Raw genomic sequence first — 6985 nt, forward strand, 5'->3', positions numbered from 1 at the left:
AAAAAAAAAAAAAAAAAAATACCCAAGTGATAATGAACTCCAGTTGCACAGACCAGCCTGATTGCAGGAAACTGGCCTGTTCCCTCATAGGTTCCATCAACTTTCCAGCACCAAGCGTGTGCTATTTTGAGTATACGCAGGATAGAGCAGCTGTTTCATTTAGGCATCCTACGAAACTACCGCACAGCTATCTCTGTTGTAAAGACCTTTGTGAGGTCATTACATTGATGTACAAAGATGATTTTACCATCTCTATGACTCTTGGGTAAGGAGGACAGAGGTTCTCTTTGTACACTTAGCTACTTCATCCAAAGTGAAAACGAGGTCCTCTCCTAATTCCACATGGTAGAAACCAGGCTACACGTTCCCACAAAACTTTATGGAACATGGGGTGTGGGCAGGGGTAATGTTGGGAAGTACCACACAGAATAGCTGACATCCAGGACATCGTGTAGCCATGTCCCAGGGTTGCTAAATGGACTGCTCACTCTCTAGCTTAGTCTGGGAGTGTTTAAATCCCCCCAGGAGGCCCACAGAAAGGAGTGTTGTCCTTCTCCAATGAAAGTCCCCCTGCCCCTGCCCCCAGAATGGCTCTATTTTCAGTTCAGGCTTCTCCTAGGATTGACAGTGGGAATGCCATATAGGGAAGACTCCAGCTGCACCTACAGAGGTTGGCCTGGGACCTTCAGGGCTACACATATTTTACTTCAGAATTGATTAGTCCAGCATCTATGTTTTCTGGATTATTTAGTTCTAAATAACATCATGAGTATGAATTCCAAAGTTCAGCCTGTTTTTTTTCCACTTCCTTTCCAGTGTGTAGTAAAGTTTATATCTGCATATCCTTTTTATAGTCTAAATTCAAGTCTTCTCAAACAACTGATGTGACAAGGACAAATACGCCATCCCTTTTGTTCATTTTCTAATTCAATGATTTGTTTTTTCACTCTTCAGTTTTAAGAGTTCTTTATACATCCTAGATACTAGCCCTTTGTTAGATATGTGATTTGCAAGTATTTTCTCCGAGAGTGTAGCTTGTCTTTTCAGCCTCTTTATGGTCTTTTGCAGAGCAAACATTTTCATTTCGATCAAACCCAGTTTATCAAGATTTCCTTTTATGAATTTTGTCCCTGTTGTCAAGTCTAAGAACTATTTTTTTAACTTTTATTCCAGTTTCAGGGTACACGTGCAGGTTTGTTCTATTGATAAATTGTGTGTTGAAGGGATGGTGTACATATGATTTCATCACTTAGGTAATTAGCATAGTACCTGATAGGCTGTTTTTCAATCCTCACCTTTCTTCTACCCTGCACAATTAAGCCTCTGTGTCTCTCATTTTCTTCTTTGTGTCCATGTTTACTGAATGTTTAGCTCCCACTTATAAGTGAGAACATTTGGTGTTTGGTTTTCTGTTATGTGTTAGTTCATTTAGTAAAATGGACGTCTGCTCCATATATGTTGCTACAAAGGACATGATCTCATTCTTTTTTTATGGCTGTGTAGTATTCTATGGTATATATGTACCACATTTTCTTTATCCAGTCTACCATTGATAGACATTTAGGTTGATTACACGTCTTTGCTATTGTGAATAGTACTTTGGTGAACATATATGCACATATATCTTTATAGTAGAAAGATTTATATTCCTTTGGGCAAGTACCCAATAATGAGATTGCTGGGCCAAATGGCAGTTCTATTTTAAGTACTTTGAGAAATCACCAAACTACTTGAATTAATGGCTGAACTAACTTACATTCTCACCAACAGTGTATAAGTGCTCCCTTTTCTCTGCAGCCTTGCCAGCATCTGCTATATCTTTTTAACATTTTAATAGCCATTAAATGTGGTTTAAATTGCATTCCTCTAACGATTAGAAATGTTGAGAATTTTATATTTGTGTCTTTGTATATATTTTCTTTTGAAAAGTGTCTGTTTATGTTTTTTCCCACTTTTAATGGTTTTGTTTTAGATTGTTAAGTACCTTACAGACTATAGATAGTAGACTTTGTCAGAAGCACAGTGTGCAAATATTTTTTCCTGTTGTACGGGTTGTCTATTTATTCTGTGGATAGTTTCTTTTGCTGTTCAGAAGCTCTTTAGTTTAGTTAGATCCCCTTGTCAATTTCTGTTTTTCTTACAATTGATTTTGGCATCTTCATCATAAAATCTCTGCCAAGGCCTATGTCTAGAATGGTATTTCCTAGGTTTTCTTCTAGGATACTTATAATTTTCAGTTTTATATTTGTCTTTAATCTTTCTTGAGTTGATTTTTATATATGGTATAAGAAAGGAGTCCAGTTTCAATCTTCTGCATATGGCTAGCCAGTTATCCCAGCACAGTTTATTGAATAGAGAATCCTTTCCTCATTGTTAATTTCTGTCAGTTGTGTCAAAGATCAGGTGGTTGTAGGTGTATGGCTTTACTCCTGGGCTCTCTATTCTGGTCCTTTGCTTTATGTGTCTAATTTTGTGCCAGAACCATGCTGCTTTAGTTACTGTAGTCTTGTGGTACAGTTTGAAGACAGATAATATGATGCCTTCAACTAGTTCCTTTTGCTTAGGATTGTCCTGGCTATTTGGGCTCTACATATTGGTTCTATATGAAGCTTAAAATAGTTTTTTCTAATTCTGTTAAAAAGGTCATTGGCAATTTGATAGGAATAGAATTGAATCTGTACATTGCTGTGGGCAGTATGGCCATTTTAGCAATATTGATTCTTCTTATCCATGAGCATGGAATATTTTTCTATTCATTTGTCATCACTGACTTCTTTGAACAGTGTTTTGTAGTTCTCCTTGTAGAGACCTTTCATCTCCCTGATGAACTGCATTTCCTAGGTATTGTATTCTTTGTGGCTATTGTGAATAGGATGGCATTCTTGATTTAGCACTCAGCTTGGACATTATTACAGAATAGAAATGCTACTGATTTTTGTACATTGATTTTGTATCTTTAAACTTGCTGAAGTTGTTCTTCAGCTTTAGGAGCTTTTGGGCAGAGACTGGGATTTTCTCAGTATAGAATCATATCATTTGCAAACAAAGATAGTTTGACTTCCTCTCTTTTTATTTGGATACCTTTTATTTCTTTCTCTTGCCTAAGTCTGGCTAGGGTTTCCTGTACTGTGATGAATAGGAGTGGTGAGAGATGGCATCCTTGTCTTGTTCTAGTTCTCAGGGGGAATACTTCCAGCTTTTGCCCATTCCGTAGGGTATTAGCTGTGAGTTTGCCATAGATAGCCCTTATTTTTTTTAAATATGTTTCTTCAATGCCTGGTTTGTTGAGAGTTTTTAACAAGAAGGGATGCTGTATTTTATTGACTGCCTTTTCTGCATCTATTGAAATCATGTGGTTTTTGTTTTTGGTTCTGTTTATGTGACGAATCACATTAGTTCATGTATGTTGAACCAACCTTGCGTTCCAGGGATAAAGCCTACTTGATGGCAGTGGGTTAGCTTTTTGATGTACTGCTGAATTTGGTTTGCTAGTATTTAGTGGAGGATTTCTGCTTCTGTGTTCATCATGCATATTGGCCTGAAGTTTATGTTGTTGTTGTGTCTCTGCCAGGTTTCAGTATCAGAATAATGCTGGCTTCATAGAATGAGTTGAGGAGGAGTCCCTCCTTTTCAGTTTTTTGGAAGAGTTTAAATAGAAATGGTACCAGCTCTTCTTTACGTGTCTGGTAGAATTCAGTGTGAATCCATTTGGTTGTGGGATTTTTCTGGTTGTTAGGCTTTTTATTAGGGATTCAATTTTGGAACTTATTATAAGTCTGTTTGGGGTTTGAATTTCTTCCTGGTTCAGTTTGGGAAGTTGTATATTTTCATGAATTTATCCATTTCTTGCAGGTTTTCTAGTTTGTGTGCATATATGTGTTCATAATAGTCTCTGATTTTTTTCGTATTTCTGTAAGATAAATAGTAATGTCCCCTTTGTCATTTCTGATTTTTTTGTCTGAGCTATTCCCATTTTTCTTTATTAGTCTTGCTAGCAGCCAATCTATCTTATTTATTCTTTCAAATAACTACCTTAGGATGGTGTTGATCTTTTGTCTGATTTTCTGCATCTTACATTCTCTCAGTTCAGTTCTGATGTTGGTTATTTCTTGTCTTCTGTTAGTTTCGAGATTGGTTTGCTCTTGTTTTTCTAGTTCCTCAAGGTGTGATATTAGGTTGTTAATATGAGACCTGTCTAACTTTTTAATGTGGGTATTTCATGCTATAAAGTTTCCTCTTAATACTGCTTTAGCTGAGTCCTAGAGATTCTGGTATGCTATATTTTTGTTCTCATTAATTTTTGAGAATGTCTTGATTTTTGCTTTAATTTCATTGTTTATCCAGAAATCATTCCAGAGAAGATTAATTTCCATGTAATTATATGGTTTTGAGTAATCTTCTTGGTACTGTTTTTCATTTTATTGCACTGTGATCTGAATGTGGTTGGTATGATTTTTGTTTTTTGTGGGGTTTTTTTGAATTTGCTAAAAATTATTTTATGGCTGATTATATGGTCAATTTTAGAGTATGTGCCATGTGCAGATGAGAAGAATGTATGTTCTGCTATTTTGGAATACAGAGTTCTATAGATATCAGGTAGGTCTATTTGGTTACATGTTGAGTTCAGGTCCTGAATATCTTTGTTACTTTTCTGCCTTAATGATTTGTTTATTACTGTTGGTGAAATGTTGACATCTCCCATTATTATTGTATTGTTATCTATGTCTCTTCACAGATCTCTAAGAACTTGTTTTATGAATCTGGGTGCTCATGTGTTGGGTGCATATCTATTTAGAGTAGCTAGGCCTTCCTGTTGAATTGAACCTCTTACCATTATGTAATTTTCTTGTCTTTTTGATTGTTGTTGGTTTAAAGTCTGTTTTGTCTGAAATTAGAATAGGAACCCCTCCTTTCTTTTTCTGTTTTCCGTTTTCTTGGTAGATTTTTTTTCCCATCCCTTTACTTTAAGCTTATAGTGTCATTGTATGTGAGATGGGTCTCTTGAAGACAGGATACAGTTAGGTCTTACTTCTGTATTCAACTTGCCACTCTTTCCTTTTTAATTGCAGTATTTAGTGCATTTACCTTCAAGATTAATACTGATATGTGTGAATTTGATCCTGTCATCATGTTGTTAGCTGGTTATTATGCAGACTTGATTGTGTAGTTGCTTTATAGTGTCATTGGTCTATGTACTTGTGTGTTTTTCTGGTGGCTAGTAACAGTCTTTTATTTCCATATTTAGCACTTCCTTAAAGATTGCTTGTAAGGTAGACCAGATGGTAATTAATTCCCTTAGACCTAACAGATATCTCCTTTAGCATTTGCTTGTCTGAAAAGAATCTTTATATTAAAAGCTTAGTTTGGCTGGATATGAAATTTTTTATTGGAGTTTCTTTTCTTTAAGAATATTGAATATAACACCCCCTGCCAATCTCTTCTTGTAGACTTGCAGGATTTCTGCTGAAAAGTCCGCTATTAGCCTGTCAAGATTCCCTTTGTAGGTGACTTTCCCCTTCTCTCTGTCTTCCTTTATATTTTTCCTTTTATGTCAATCTTGGAAAATCTGATGACTATGTGTCTTGGGGGTGGTCGTCTTTTACAGAATCTCACAGGCATTTTCTACCTTTCTTGAATTTGAATGTTAGCCTCTCTAGTGAGGTTGGGGAAATTTTCATGGATGATATACTCAAATATGTTTCCAAGTTGCTTGTTTTCTCTCTCTCATTTAGGGACACCAATGAGTCACAGATTTGGTCTATTTATGTAATCCCATAATTCTCAGAAAGTTTTTTTTTCATTAAGATAATGTTTTTTCTTTATGTTTGTCTGATTGAGTCAGTTCAGAGAACCAGTCTTCAAACTCTGAGAGTCATTACTCAGCTGGGTCTATTTTGAAAATTATGGAGCGCTTCATGAATATGTGTGTCATCCTTGTTTAGGGCCATGCTAATCTTCTCTGTATCATTCCAATTTTAGTATATGTGCTGCCAAAGAGAGCACAAATCTAAGAACTCTTTGCCTAGACCTCAATTCCAAAATTTTTATCATATTTTTTCTAACATAGAATGCAAAACAGTTTTTCAAATTACACTTAAGTCTGCAATACATTTTGGGTTAATTTTTATGTGTAATAAAATGTGAAGTTCATATTTATTTATTTTCCTATGGATGTCCAATTGCTCCAGCACCATATATTGAAAAGGCTGTTTCTCCTCCATTGAATTGCTTTTGCACCTTCGTCAAAAGTCAGTTAGGCATATTTGTTTGGCTCTGTTTCTGGATTTTCTATTCAGTTCTGCTGATATATGTGTCTGTCCTTCTACCAGTATTATACAATTTTGATTACTATAGTTACATGCTAAGTCTTAAAATTAAATAGATTGATTTCTCTCACTTAATTAAAAAAATTTAAAGCTATTTTTCTCCCTTTTTCACATAAATGTTAGAAAGAAATATTTTGCCCCTATCTACAAAAATTCTGCCTGGGATTTTGAAAGGAATTGGTTTAAGCCTATATATCTATTTAGGGAAAATTAACATCTTTAATATGTTGAGTCTACCAGTCATTAAACACAGCCTGTGTCTCTAGTTATTTCGATATTTTTTTATTTCCTTCATCAGCGTTTTGTAACTTTCAGCATATAAATACTGTTTATGTTTTGTTGAATTTACACTAAAATATTTCATTTTTTGAGTTATTGTAAGTTGTATTGTATTTTTAATTTTAGTGTTTATGTGTCATTACTAGTATAATGAAATAGAATCAATTTTTATATGTTCATTTTCTATCCTATGACCTTACTGAACTCACTTAGTATTTTTAGGAGATTGCTTGTAGATTCCTTAGGAATTTCTGCATAGACAATTATACATACAAATAGAATTAGTCTTATTTCTTTCTTTCTAATAAATTAATTATTGTTTCCTTTTCTTGCTTTATTGTACTAAATAGAACTTCCAGTACTGTAAGTGAATAAGAATG

General features: G+C 34.8%; 1 non-coding gene across 1 annotated transcript; it reads right to left on the bottom strand.

Annotated features, from left to right (window-relative positions):
- Positions 1-5897: 5897 nt before the first annotated feature.
- LOC119468265 lies at positions 5898-6003 on the bottom strand. The gene has a single exon (XR_005196920.1). It is a non-coding gene; the product is annotated as a U6 spliceosomal RNA (small nuclear RNA).
- Between the last annotated feature and the right edge of the window lie 982 nt (positions 6004-6985).

The sequence above is a fragment of the Cebus imitator genome, unplaced genomic scaffold (assembly GCF_001604975.1).
Source record: "Cebus imitator isolate Cc_AM_T3 unplaced genomic scaffold, Cebus_imitator-1.0 Scaffold403, whole genome shotgun sequence".
NCBI classification, from domain to species: domain Eukaryota; kingdom Metazoa; phylum Chordata; class Mammalia; order Primates; family Cebidae; genus Cebus; species Cebus imitator.